Source organism: Tursiops truncatus, chromosome 5 (genome assembly GCF_011762595.2).
Source record: "Tursiops truncatus isolate mTurTru1 chromosome 5, mTurTru1.mat.Y, whole genome shotgun sequence".
In the NCBI taxonomy this organism is placed as follows: Eukaryota; Metazoa; Chordata; class Mammalia; order Artiodactyla; family Delphinidae; genus Tursiops; species Tursiops truncatus.
The window spans coordinates 93,048,852-93,063,582 of record NC_047038.1 but is presented as its reverse complement, the minus strand read 5'-3'; the positions used below and the strand labels follow the sequence as shown (position 1 = coordinate 93,063,582).

Genomic DNA, 14,731 nt, shown 5'->3' with positions numbered 1-14,731 from the left:
AATGTCGTGAAAATGTTTTGAATATTATAGAGATATAATGTATTATATGTAAGGTACTATTATCACTAAACTACAGAAAGGAAAAAAGGCACAAAGAGTGTAAGAGCAAGTCACTTGCTCAAGTTATTTCTTAAGTCAGAATGGAGTTAAGATTGGATTCAAGGTAGGTCTCCTGACATTTTATTATTTGGCTATTCAACAGTTTTTTTAGAGTGTATACTATATGCATGGCATGGTTCTAGGTACTGGATATATAGTGGTAAAAAATATATACATGAAAGTCAGACATGGGACATAGACTGAATAAATGAACACACAAATAAATTGTAGTAAGCACTATAAAGGAAGAACAGCATCTAATGAGAAAACAACAGGGAGGGAAGGTTCCCTAATTTACAGCTAGACTATATGTTTAAGCTAAAATTTATTAACAAAACCAGGTCACTCTTTTGAGAAGATGTGTATTTTTAGAGAATGTTCATTCATTTTTACACATATCATTATTTCAAACTATCACCAAGTCAGAAGTTTATCAATATCATCAAGAATTAACCAACCAAGACAGATCTATGAAAATAGACACTTGGAGGAAACAATGACAGCATTATTCACTTACCTCTATCACTTTAGTTCTCACAACTAGAAGCCCAATGATGTCTATTGACCTTAATATTAAAACTTGGCTATGAATCTCAAAACATGCTTTCAAAATTATAAACTATCATTAAACCAAATTCATAACATACCTTACTTTTAGTAAGCACTCTACAGGTTTTGCTGTGTTGCATTTTATTCTTTTACAATGTTGAAGGTTATCATTAGTATACCGAAACATCATTTTCCCATGGGAACAAATGTTTGTTAAATGATTAGCTAAAGCTAAATGATTAGCCAAGCTAAAGACATGTAATGAAGGCTCTGTTTCTTATTCCTTTGAATTCTCAATGAATCCATTGAGATGACTTGACAAGTCCACATGCTTTTGTAAATGGTTAACTTAGGCTTTTAATCTATGCAAAATTGCTTTCTACTTTGCAGGCAATATTGGGAGAAGAGTAAGAGTTGGAACCAACTCTTCCTTTTTAAATGAACATAAAGGGAACATTGTATTTTGAATAAAAGAACAATTGCTGGTAAATATGCTCTCTTAGCCTGACATGGTTCACCGCTAGAATTTTAAGGTCAGATATTGCCAATCATCAGTAACTTTTTTAAACTTTAAATAATAATAATAAAGGTAGAAGCATTTTACTAAACAATTTAAGACAAAAGAATAATTCAAACTTTGTGGGGAAAAATTGGGTTTATATGACAAGTTTAGTGGAAGTAGAAAAATAGATTTAAATACCCATTAAAAAAGGGTGGATAGATTTTTAAAAATCTCTTTTAAGGGAGTAAGTTTTCAAAATCTTTCTGTTCAATACAATTATTTGTTACTCTAAGAAACTATAATTTACAATCTTAAATAACTTTTACCCAGAATTATTAATTTCTTTTAAAATCAACTTTACTGAGGTATAATTTATATTTTAAAAAGTACCCATTTAAAGTATACAGTCAGTTCTTCTATAACTCAGCCCAAGTATTCCTAAAAATCATAGTGCTATAAAAATCCCCTCCATAAAAAATAAAGGACCCAGGGGGGAAATGGGGTTAGAAGAATAATGAAAACTATGTCATTCACACAAACACACACACACACACACACACACACACACACACACACAAGAAGAGGAGGAGAGAAAGGGGGAGGGGAGAGGGAGGGGTAAGGGGGGGAGGAGGAGGAGGAGAAAAACAAAGATATTACCTAATAAAAATGTAGCACACTTCAACAACTTTAAACCAACTAGAACTAAAAGACATTTACAAGGACTTCCCTGGTGGTTCAGCAGTTAAGACTCTGCACTCCCAATGCAGGGGGCCCAGGTTCGATCCCTGTTCAGGGAACCAGATCCCGCATGCCACATCTAAGAGCCTGCATGCCGCAACCAAAGATCCCACAGGATGCAAGGAAGATCCCGCACATGGCAATGAAGATCCCACATGTCACAACTAAAGACCTGGCACAGCCTAATAAATAGATACTTTTTTTAAAAAAAAAGACATTTACAGAACACTCTATTCAACAATTGGAGAATACACATTCTTCTCAAGTGCACATAGAACATTCTCTAGGATAGACCGTATGCTGGGCCATAAAACAAAACTCAATAAATGTAAAAGGATTGAAATCATACCAAATATGTTCTCCAACTACCACAATTGAGTGAAATTATAAATTAATAACAAACAAATATGGGAAATTAACAAAGATATAGAAATTAAATAACACACTACTAAATAACCAATGGGTCAAAGAAGAAATCACAATGGAAATTGAAAAATACTTTGAGATGAATGAAAATGAAAACATAGCATACTAAAACTTATGGAATGCAGCTAAAGCAAAATTTTATAGTTTTAAATGGCTACACTAAAAAATAAAAAGGATATCAAATCAATAACCTAAACTTACACCTTAAGACACTAGAAGAAGAAGAATAAATTAAATCTAAAGCAAGCAGAAGGAAGGAAATGATAGATTAGAGTAGTAATAAATCAAATAGAGAATAGAAAAACAATAGATAAACTAATAAAACCAAACATTGGTTCTCTGAAAAAGTCGACAAAATTGACAAACTTTAAACTAGATTCTCCAAGCAAAGAAAAGAGAAGACTCAAATTACTAAAATCAGGAATGAAGGGGGAGACATAATTTCTGACCATACAGAAAAGGATAGTAAGGAAATACTATGAACAAATGTATGGCAACAAATTAGGTAACGTAGATAGACAACTTCCTAGAAGGACACAAACTACCAAAACTAACTTAAGAAGAAAAAGAAAATCCAAATAGACCTAGAAAAAGTGAAGATATTAAATTAGAAATAAAAAATCACCCAGAAGAAAAGCTGAGACCCAGATAGCTTCACTGGTTAATTCAAATATTTTTTTAAAAAACAACTCTTCACAAACTATTGTAAAAATAGAAGAGTGAGCATTTCCCAACTCATCCTATGAGGACAGTATTACCCCAATACCAAAACCACACAAAGATTTCACAAGAAAGAAAACTATACAGCAATATTTCTTACGAATATAGAAGCAAAATTGCTCAACACAATACTAGCAAACTTAATCCAGCAATATACAAAAAGGATCATACAATATAACCAAGGGTTTATCTCAAAAATGCAAGGTTGATTTAACATCCAAAAATCAATTAATATATCATGTCAATAGAACAAAGGACAATTCCCACAGAATCTTCCAAATAGATGCAAAACAAACATTTTTAAAAATTCAACATTTCATGATAAAAATATTCAACAAACTAAGAATAGAAGGAAACTTCCTCAACATGATAAAGGGCATCTACAAAATCCTTCAGGTAATCAAACTTAATGATGAAAAATTGAGTGCTTTCCTTTTAATATCAGAAACAAGGCAAGGATGTCCTTTCTTGACATTTCTATTCAATATTGCACTGGAGTTTCTAGCAGACAGATTATGGGGAAAAAATGAAATAAAAGGCATCCAGATTGGGAAAAAAGAAGCAAAACTATGTCTATTCACAGATGACATAATCTTGAATACAGAAAATCCTGAGGAATACACACACACGCGCACACACACACAATTAAGAGTAATAATTGAGTTCAACAGGTTGCTGGATACAAGAACAAAACACAAAACTCAACTGAAGGTCTACACAATACCAATGAACAATCCAAAAATGAAATTGAGAAAATAATTCCATTTATAACAACATCAAAAAGAAGAAAATACTTATGAATAAATTTAACAAAAGTGAAAGACTTGTATGCTAAAACTACAACATATCACTGAAGAAAATAAAGAAGACCTAAACAAATGGAAAGGCATCCTGTGTTCATGGATAGAAAAACTTAATATTATCAAGATAGCAATACTCCTCAAATTGATCTACAAATTCAACACAATCTCTAGCAAAACTCCAACTGAGGAGAAAAAGGACATCTTTAGCCATCAGGGAAATGCAAATCAAAACCACAATGAGATACCAATTCACATCCACTAGGATGGCTACAATCAAGAAGACAGATAATAACAAGTGTTGGTAAGGATGTGGAGAAATTGGAGCCCTCACACACTGCTGATGGGAATATAATTTGATGCAGCCACTTTGGAAAACAACCTGGTATGTCCTCCAAAGACTAAACACAGAGTTAACATTTGACCCAGAATTCCACTGCTAGGTATATATACTAGGCAAAATGAAAACATATGTCTGCACAGAACTTGTACCCAAATAACATAGCACCATTGTTCACAATAGCCAAGCAATGGAAATAATCCAAATGTCCACCAATTGATGAATGGATAAACAAAGTGTGATGTAGCCATACAATAGAATATTATTCAACAATAAAAATAAATGAAGCACTGATACATGCTACATAGATGAACCTTGAAAACATGCTAAGTGAAAGAAGCCAGTCACAAAAGACCACAAATTACATGATTCCATTTATATGAAATGTCCAGAATTGGCAAATTTATAGAGATATGAAGTAGTTTAGTTGATGCCTGGTACTAGGGAAGGGTATGTGGGGAAAATGAAGAGTGACTGGATAGATTCCTTTTTGGGGTTATGAAACTGTTCTCAAATTCATTATGGTGATGGTTGTACAACTCTGAATATACTAAATTAAACAAAACAAACAACCCTGAGTGTATGCTTTAAATGGGGGAATTACATGGTATGTGAAAATTCCAATTAAAAATAAAATGCACAAACAACAGAGAAAAACCAGTGAAATTCAAGCTGAGTTTTTTAAAAAGATCAATAAAATAATAAACTAGCTTAGAAGAATCAAGAAAAAAATAAAGACATGAATTACCAGTATAAAAATGAAAAAGGGATATCACCATAGATTCCATATATATTAAAAGAGTCAAAGAGAAATGTTTTAAACATATTTATTGCAATAAATTTGACAACTTATAAGAAACAGACCAAGTCCTTGATAGCCAAAATTTACAAAACCAAAACTGGCTAAAAAAAAAAATTAAATACCTGAATAGCCCTATATCATCTGAATAAATGAAATAACTTAAAATCTTCCAACAAAAAATACCCTAATTCCATATGCATTCACTGGTGAATTTTATCCAACATTTGAGGAAGATATAATAGTTGTCTTAGAGAAAGTTTCAGAAAATAGAGGGAATACTTCTCAACTTATTATTAGTCCACCACTACTCTGACACCAAAAGTAAAGCTATCACAAGAAAAGAAAATTAAAAACCAATCTCTCTCCCGAGCCTAGTTGGAAAAGCTCCTAATAAAATATTATCAAATCTAACTTAGCAACATATAAAAAGGATAATAATGCATCATGACCAAGTGGGATTTACCCCAGTAACAGAAAGTTGGTCTAACCTTTTAAAAATAATCAATGAAATTCACCATGTTAACAAACTAAAAAAGGAAATCCACGTGGTTCTCTATATAGATTCAGAAAAAGCACTTGATAAAATTTAACACCTACTCAGGAACAACAACGACAACCAAAAACTCTCATCAAATTAGGCATAGAAAGGAATTTCCTCAAACTTTTTCTTGCTGAGAGCCATTGAAGGAGATTTAAATAAGTTGAGAGATATACCAGTCATGGATTATAAGACTCAGTATGGTTAAGGTACCAGTTCTCTCTAAATTAGAATATAGTAGATTCAATGAAATCTCAATCAAAATCCCAGAAGACCTTGTGGTAGAAATTGACAAGTTGATTCTAAAAAAAGTTTTCTTTTCTTGGCCGCGCTGCACAGCTTGCGGGATCTTAGTTCCCCAACTAGGGACTGAACATGGGCCACTGCAGTGAAAGCGCCAAATCCTAACCCCTGGACCGCCAGGGAATTCCCTGATTCTAAAATGTAGGTAGAAATACAAATGATATAAAACAGCCAGAACAAATATTTAAAAAAAAGAACAAAGTTGGCGTGCTTTTATTTTCTGACTTCAAGACTTACCATAAATTACAGTTATTAGGACAATGTGGTAGTAGTATGATGATAGACAAATAGACCAGTGGAACAAAATAGAGAGTTCAAAAATAAACCTACACATATATGGTTAATAAATTTTTGACCAAGGTGCAAAGTCTAGGGAAACAGTCTTTTCAACAAATGGTGCTGGGGCAACTGGATATCAGTATGGAACAAATATACTCCCTTCATGGCATCATGCAAAAAATTTATTTGAAATAAATCATAAATCTAAAAGTAAAGGCTAAAACTTATTAACCTTATAAAAGACATGTAATAGAGGAAAATACAGAAGAAAAATTTTGCAACTTCTGTGAGGGAAAAGATATATTAGGACACAGAAAGCTCTAACCATACAATAAATATTAATTAAATAGTCTTTATGAAAATTATAAAATTCTGCTCTTTGAAAGACACAACTAAGAAAATGAAGTCAGTCCTCAGCTGGAAGAAGATATTTGCAATACATATATTTGACAAAGGGCTTGAAACCAGATAATATAAAGTAACCTTACAATTCAATAAGAAGACAGACAATCCAACTTTTCAAAAGATCGGAAGATTTGAATAGACACTTTGTACTAATTACCAAAGGAGATAGAAGAACAGTTAATTAGCACATAAAAAGATGCTTAGCATCATTAGTCACTAGGGAAATGCAAGTTAAAATCACAATGAGATATCACTACACACCCGCTAGAATAGCTAAAATTAAACATTAAAAATCCAACTTTTCCCAAGGATATGAAGCAATTTCAACTTTCAGACATTGCTGTTGGGGGTATAAAATAGTACAAACACTTTGGAGACCTATTTGGTTGTTTCTTATGAAAGCTGTCACCATATGACCTAGCAGTTCCATTATTAATCCAAGGGAGAAGAAAGCAAATGTCCACCAAAAAAAAGCTTGTACTTTAATGTTCAGAGAAGTTTTATTCATAATAACCACAAACTGGAAACAACACAAATACCCATCAACAGGTGAATGAATGGATAAATACATTTGGCATATCTATACAATAGAATATATTTCAGCAATAGAAAAGAATGATCTATTCGATACATGCAGCAATGTGGATGAATTTTAAAATATTAAAACATATACATAACAGTGTATGATCCATCCATATGAAATTCTACAGCAAGCGAAACTATAGTGACAGAACACAAATCTACTGTTGCTTGGAGCTGAAGGCAAGAATCAGTACAAAGTGTATAAGTAAACTTTTGGGGGTGATGGAAATTTTCTGTATCTTGATTTTCACCATGGTAACATGGATGCAAACTTTTGTCATACTAGGTGAACTATACAATCAGTTCTACTACAATGTTTTCAAAAATGCAAACTTGTTTTAACACGATAACAAAAATTTTTAGTATTAACTTGACTTTTGATTTTACCTGTGATTTCATCCACTAAAAATACAAGATGAACACAGAAAGCTGCACACAACTGAAATAAGCCAAGTATAAGTATATACCATGCCAACCTTTGTGCTATTTTCCTTCATTTTACTTCAAACTGTTATAAACCCCACCATACACTGTTATTACATTTGCTTTTAAAAGGTAATTTTTTTTAAAGAAAGGATAAAAATCAGAAAAGCATTTTTCATAGTTTCCCACAAATTTTCCATTTCTGGCATTCTTCATTCATTTGTATGGAACTGGGTTTATACTGGTATCAGTTTTCTTCCTCTAGAAGGACTTCCTTTAACACTTCTTGTAATTCAGGTCTGCTGGAAATAATTTTTCTGTGTTTTATTTGTCAAAAAAGTCTTTATGCTTCTCTCATTTTTGAAGGATATTTTCACTTGACATAGAATTCTACATTAACTTTTTTTTGGCGATACATGGGCCTCTCACTGTTCTGGCCTCTCCTGTTGCAGAGCACAGGCTCCAGACACGCAGGCTCAGTGGTCATGGCTCACAGGCCTAGCCGCTCCGCGGCATGTGGGATCTTCCCGGACCAGGGCACGAACCCATGTCCCCTGCATCGGCAGGCGGACTCTCAACCACTGCGCCACCAGGGAAGCCCTACATTAACTTTTTTTTAAGCATGTTAAAGTTATCATTCCATTCCCTATTTGGCTTGCATTATTTCTGACAAGAAATCAGTAATTCTTATCTTGGTACCCCTGTATTTAATGTTTCTTTTTCTCTCTGGCTGCTTTTGAGTTTTATGTTACCACTGGTTCTCAACAAATTGAATATGATATGCCTTAGAATGGTTTTCCTTTCAATTATCCTGCTTGAAGTTCATCTGCTTAGATTTAGAAATCATAGTTTTCATCCTGTTAAAAATTAAACCATTATTACTTCAAATATATATTTTCTGGCTCCTCTCCCCTGCCCTTTTCAGATACTCCAATTACACGTACATTAGATCACTTTGAATATTCCTCAGATCACTGAGGATCTGGTCTTTTATTACTATTTTCATTCTGTACCTCAATTTGTATAGTTCCTATTGCAGTATCTTTAAGTCATGCTTCTTCTGCAGTGGCTATAGGTGTTAATCCATTGGTGAATTTTCCGTTCAGATACTGCATTTCCAAAGGGCATTGCAGCTCTAAAGCTCCCTTTGCCTTCTTTAATGTCTTCCATTTCTCTCCTCATTATGCTCGTGTTTTTCATTATATACGTGTACATATTTACTATAGTTGTTTTAAAGCCCTTGTCAGCTACTTCATTCATCTCCATAATTTCTGAGTTTCTATTGACTGATTTTCTTCCTTACATAATCCTTCCATTTTGCATGTCATAATTTTTATTGGGTACCAGACACCATAAAAGTTATGTTCTTAAAATTTTGGATTTTGTTTTCTGCATTTAGAGAGTGTTGAATTTGGCAGGCAGTTAACTTCCTTGCCAGTCAATTTGATCCTTTTGAGGTTGTTTTTAAAGTGTTATTGGTGGTCCAGAGTAGCCTCTACTCTAGAGCTCTTTCAGCCCTATTTGAAGGCACAATTCTGGGGTATCTACTGAATGCCCAGGATTTTCAACAATGTCTTGCCACTCTGGTGGTCAAAACTCAAATGTCTCTCAGCCACATATAAGTTCTAGGAATTGTTCAACTTAAAGCTCCCCAATAATTGCATTTAGTCTAGCCTTGTGGCATTTCAATCTATGCAGGCCCATCTTAGCACAGACCAGAAGTCTCAATGAACCCCCCTGCAGAGTCCTGGAGCTTCCCTGCATAGCGCCTACATCTCTAGTGTCATGCCTCACAAACTGAAGCTGCCACAGCCTCCCCCAAATCTGATCTCAGTGACTTCTATAAAGAGACCGCCATGCTTTCCTTGGTTTCCCTCTTCCTGTGCAGGGTCTGGAAAGTGACATCAGGCAGAATGCTGAGGCTTTTGTACAACTTGTTTCCATCCATTCAGAGAACACACACCCGTACTGCATGTTTTCCAAGGTCAGCAAACAGTAGCTTCAAATATTTTTCTCCAGTTTTCTAGCTGTTCACAGGTAGAGGGCAAGTCTGGTATACGTTATTCCATTATGGGCAGAAAAGGAAAGCTAGAATTTTTTTTTTTAACCTAGTTTGAGCTATTTACATGTTGAGGCTCACATATTATCCTAGTATTTATGATAACAGCAGTTGATTGTACCTTCATTTTATAAAATAATTTCATTTACATTACCTGAGTAGTTTTCACAACACTTTGAGTTAATAAAGGTGACCTTTCTTATGATTGTGTTGCAGTCAAAACGATTGAGGCTCACAAGGCAAGTGAATGCTCAAGGTAACATACTTAGTAAGGGTTGGAGCCGGGAATATGACATTAGCATAAACTACTACTGCTAAAACTTATCTCCTGGTTTCATCTATATCACCAAACTCTTTTATTTTTCATCCATCCTTCCTTCCTTCTTTATTCCCTTCAGGTTTTTTTTTTTTTTTAATTTTTTTTAACATCTTTATTGGGGTATAATTGCTTTACAATGGTGTGTTAGTTTCTGCTTTATAAAAAAGTGAATCAGTTATACATATACATATGTTCCCATATCTCTTCCCTCTTGAGTCTCCCTCCCACCCTCCATATCCCACCCCTCCAGGGGGTCACAAAGCACCGAGCTGATCTCCCTGTGCTATGCGGCTGCTTCCCACTAGCTATCTACCTTACGTTTGGTAGTGCATATATGTCCATGCCTCTCTCTCACTTTGTCACAGCTTACCCTTCCCCCTCCCTATATCCTCAAGTCTGTTCTCCAGTAGGTCTGTGTCTTTATTCCTGTCTTACCCCTAGGTTCTTCAAGACATTTTTTTCCTTAAATTCCATATATATGTGTTAGCATACGGTATTTGTCTTTCTCTTTCTGACTTACTTCACTCTGTATGACAGACTCTAGGTCTATCCACCTCATTACAAATAGCTCAATTTCGTTTCTTTTTATGGCTGAGTAATATTCCATTGTATATATGTGCCACATCTTCTTTATCCATTCATCCGATGATGGGCTCTTAGGTTGTTTCCATCTCCGGGCTATTGTAAATAGAGCTGCAATGAGTATTTTGGTACATGACTCTTTTTGAATTTTGGTTTTCTCAGGGTATATGCCCAGTAGTGGGATTGCTGGGTCATATGGTAGTTCTATTTGTAGTTTTTTAAGGAACCTCCATACTGTTCTCTATAGTGGCTGAACCAATTCACATTCCCACCAGCAGTGCAAGAGTGTTCTCTTTTCTCCACACCCTCTCCAGCATTTATTGTTTCTAGATTTTTTGATGATGGTCATTCTGACTGGTGTGAGATGATATCTCATTGTAGTTTTGATTTGCATTTCTCTAATGATTAATGATGTTGAGCATTCTTTCATATGTTTGTTGGCAGTCTGTATATCTTCTTTGGAGAAATGTCTATTTAGGTCTTCTGCCCATTTTTGGATTGGGTTGTTTGTTTTTTTGTTATTGAGCTGCATGAGCTGCTTGTAAATTAATCCTTTGTCAGTTGCTTCATTTGCAAATATTTTCTCCCATTCTGAGGGTTGTCTTTTGGTCTTGTTTATGGTTTCCTTTGCTGTGCAAAAGCTTTGAAGTTTCATTAGGTGCCATTTGTTTATTTTTGTTTTTATTTCCATTTCTCTAGGAGGTGGGTCAAAAAGGATCTTGCTGTGATTTATGTCATAGAGTGTTCTGCCTATGTTTTCCTCTAAGAGTTTGATAGTTTCTGGCCTTACATTTAGGTCTTTAATCCATTTTGAGCTTATTTTTGTGTATGGTGTTAGGGAGTGATCTAATCTCATACTTTTATGGTGTTAGGGAGTGATCTAATCTCTACTCTCAGTACCTGTCCAGTTTTCCCAGCACCACTTATTGAAGAGGCTGTCCTTTCTCCACTGTACATTCCTGCCTCCTTTATCAAAGATAAGGTGACCATATGTGCGTGGGTTTATCTCTGGGCTTTCTGTCCTGTTCCATTGATCTTCCTTTCTGTTTCTGTGCCAGTACTATACTGTCTTGATTCCCTTCAGGTTTTAATTATCTTTCATCTTAGGTTTTAATCATCAGCTTTATCATTTTAGCATAGTCAAAATTTTTAAAGAAGCAACTTATTCTCTAACATATCGCTTTGAAAAATGCTACTTTGTAATTCACTACCATAAATTATTTTTAATTTTAATTTCAAGTGGCAAGCTATAATCAATATATATCATACCATAACCAATATACTCCCAAACTATAGAGGCCTCTAAAGGTCTCCCTAACCCCCAAACTGTCAGTATTCACATGTAACCCTGTATCTGCATCATCTTTCCTCCTCTTTCAAGTCATTTCCCCTAACTTACTTTGACCTATGAAGCTGCAGCAAACTTCTCAGAATTTTTCCTAGTCCAAAAGAAAAAAAAATCAATTAAATATTAAAATAGAAAGGAAAACAAAAAATTTTAAACAAGAATAAAATAAAAGTAAGCCAGCTCCTCAGTTAGCATGACTAAGTAATAGATTTAAATGACAGCTTTCTAAGAATGAGTCCCATTTCTCTCAGTATAATACAGGGCCAACCAACAATGGCAATACTTAAGAAAATTTTAAGACTCAGCTGATCACCTTGTACCTTGAGGTACAAGATGAAAAGAGCGTTTTAATCTTCCATCACACTTCTATTCAACAGTGTGATTACGTGGAGCACTGTACTGAGAAAAAAAAATCTGAGACCACATAGAAATCAGTGGGAGAACATTCTGTGAGTCACGTCATCTGTCATAGTCTGCCTGGTTGGAAACAAGGGATGACAGAATGTGAGCCAGGTATTTGCAGTCTCCAGTCTAGGGTAAGAGTAGTAATATTTGAAATTGCATAATATACCAGGAACAATAATTTTAAAACCTTAAACACCTAATTTTACCAAACATGGGATTTAGATATAAAGAAGGGGTAATGCTCAAAACCAGGTTCTAGAGTCTGATGGAGGGCCCTTTATTACATAGGATAATCCAAACCAAATTAATCCTTTCCCTAGAAGATAGGAACTTGTTGGAGTCAGAGAATAATGGATTTCTTCCATCTCTTTTAATTTTTTAAAGAAAAAGTTATTTTATAAATCCCATAAAACTCTAGATCACCTGATAATTTTTTTTTTTTTTTTAAACAAAATAGAGGCTTTAACCAAACAGCAGTAAAGGTATAAGGGGCTGGAAGGCCTGAGGGGGCACAAGGCAGGAGGAGCCAGGAAGGTGGTGACCCTTGGAAGGAGGGAGGCACTGGGCCTCTCCTGGGAAAACTATCTGACTCTTGTGGCTCCTGTCCCAGCCTCTGCCCAGATCACCAGCCCAGATGCAAGGGACAAGCCCTTGTATTGTGCTTCTCAGGTGATCCCTTTTTCCAAAGGGCATGTGGGCCCCAATACAGAGAGAGGGTAATGAAGAAGGGCAGGAGTGCTGACATGCCAGCAACCCCTCACCCCTAGGGCAGGTCTGCCCAGCCTGGGCCTTGCCCGACCTCAGAGCCAACTTCAGTCACTGGGGAGTAACACCCTACATTCTGTCTTCCCCACTAATGGGATTTTTACATTCTTCAAAAATTACTGGACCACGTCACGTTCAGCAAAATGGTTAAAATGAAAAAGATAAACCAATTACCGGCAAGGATATAGATCAGTGGGAACTCTCACACACCGTTGGAAATATTGGTACAACTACTTTGGAAGACTGTGAAGCATTATCTACTATAAATGAACATACACCTAACTTATGATCCAGCAATTCTGCTCTTAGGTATATATCTAAGGGAAATGCATACATATGTTCACCAAAAGAAGTGAACAAGAATGTTAATAAACAGCATTATTTGTAAAATCCCTAAAATCTCCCCCCGAAAAACTGTATAGGAATGTTCAGAATAGCATTATTTGTAATACGTCAAACTGTAAAGAATCCACATGTCCATCAACAGTAGAATGGATAAATTGTGATATATTCACACAATGGAATATTAAAACAGCAATGAGAATTAATAAAATATAAATACATACAACATGGATGAGTTTCATAAACATACTGAGTGAACCTGGGCCTCCCCCAGAAAATGCATATGGTAATTGTTATTCCATTTACATAAAGTTCAAAAAGAGGAATAACAAATACATGTTCTTAGAAGTCATGATAGTGGTTACCTTGAAGAGGAGTATTTTTCAAGGAGGGAACAAAGGGGTTTCTGGGGTACTGGTATTATCTACTTCTTGACCTATATGCTAGGTACATGTTCACTTTAGGAAAATTCATCAAGTTGTTCATAGTTATAAATTTGTGTTGTAAGTCAATAAAAAGTTTCCTTAAAATTACTGGGCAATACCAACAATATACAGCTACATAAGAGAGCTACAACTTGAATCCTTATAGTTTGTCTCTAGGGTCTGTGCTCTTAACCACTATACTATTTTAGCAATCTACCTTAAAGAAGTACTTGTTAATACTATCTATTTTTAAATATGAAAAACCTACATATGTCAACAGGCAATTAACTGTAAATGTAGGAACATAATTTGTACAAGTATAGAAGATCCACACCACAAGGGAGGCTGACTGGGAGAATCATAGAAGTTTTGCTATATCTGATTTAAACTTTTTACCATGGGAATCTGTTCATGTGTTCCTATTTATGTTTAATAAAATGAAATTGACATTTCTCCCCTCCAAAAAATAAATGGGCAACATTTTTTTTGCATTCAAAGAATATTTGCTATGTATGTAAAAATACTTTGAGTAACAAAGTAAATGTTTTTAGTTCACAGAAATACATTGATTTCATAGAAATCATAGGAAGAGGCATTTAATAAATATTCAAGGAATGAATGACGCTTAGAGATTTGTTGACCCTCCTATCATTGCTATTAATTCCTCCTAGTCATTCATCAGAGATAGTGATGTGGTATAGTGGGCATCTATTGGTCTTGCCTGCCCAGCACCCAGTGAGCCCCTTCTTTTGTTAAAGGCATTTCAATATTCCCCCTCGGCAATTTCTTCTACCCTACTGCATGCAGTTTTGGTGAGATTATCAATTCTGCCTTCTCCTGACCAAGGAGTGGGCGTGTAAACTAAACTAGGCCAAACAGACTCTTTCTCCTTAAAATTTAAATCTTAAGTAGAGTGACACAAGGTCAGAAAACAAATTCACCTTGACAGTAGCTCTCTGAAGAAGCTGTCCATTGGTTCC

The 14,731-nt window shown here is 35.0% G+C and overlaps 1 protein-coding gene across 4 annotated transcripts in view; it reads right to left on the bottom strand.

Annotated features, from left to right (window-relative positions):
* Positions 1–6,960: 6,960 nt before the first annotated feature.
* Positions 6,961–14,731, bottom strand: part of MRPL1 (mitochondrial ribosomal protein L1) — a 70,264-nt gene continuing 62,493 nt past the window's right edge. For 2 of the 4 annotated variants that reach the window (XR_012332079.1, XM_033857157.2), the window contains 2 exons: positions 11,866–11,905; positions 6,961–8,363 (listed from right to left, as the gene is read on the bottom strand). The gene's annotated coding sequence lies outside the window, so the exon portion shown is untranslated. The remainder of the gene's footprint in view (positions 8,364–11,865; positions 11,906–14,731) is intronic. The other 2 variants (XR_004526705.2, XM_033857158.2) reach the window with 1 other exon arrangement.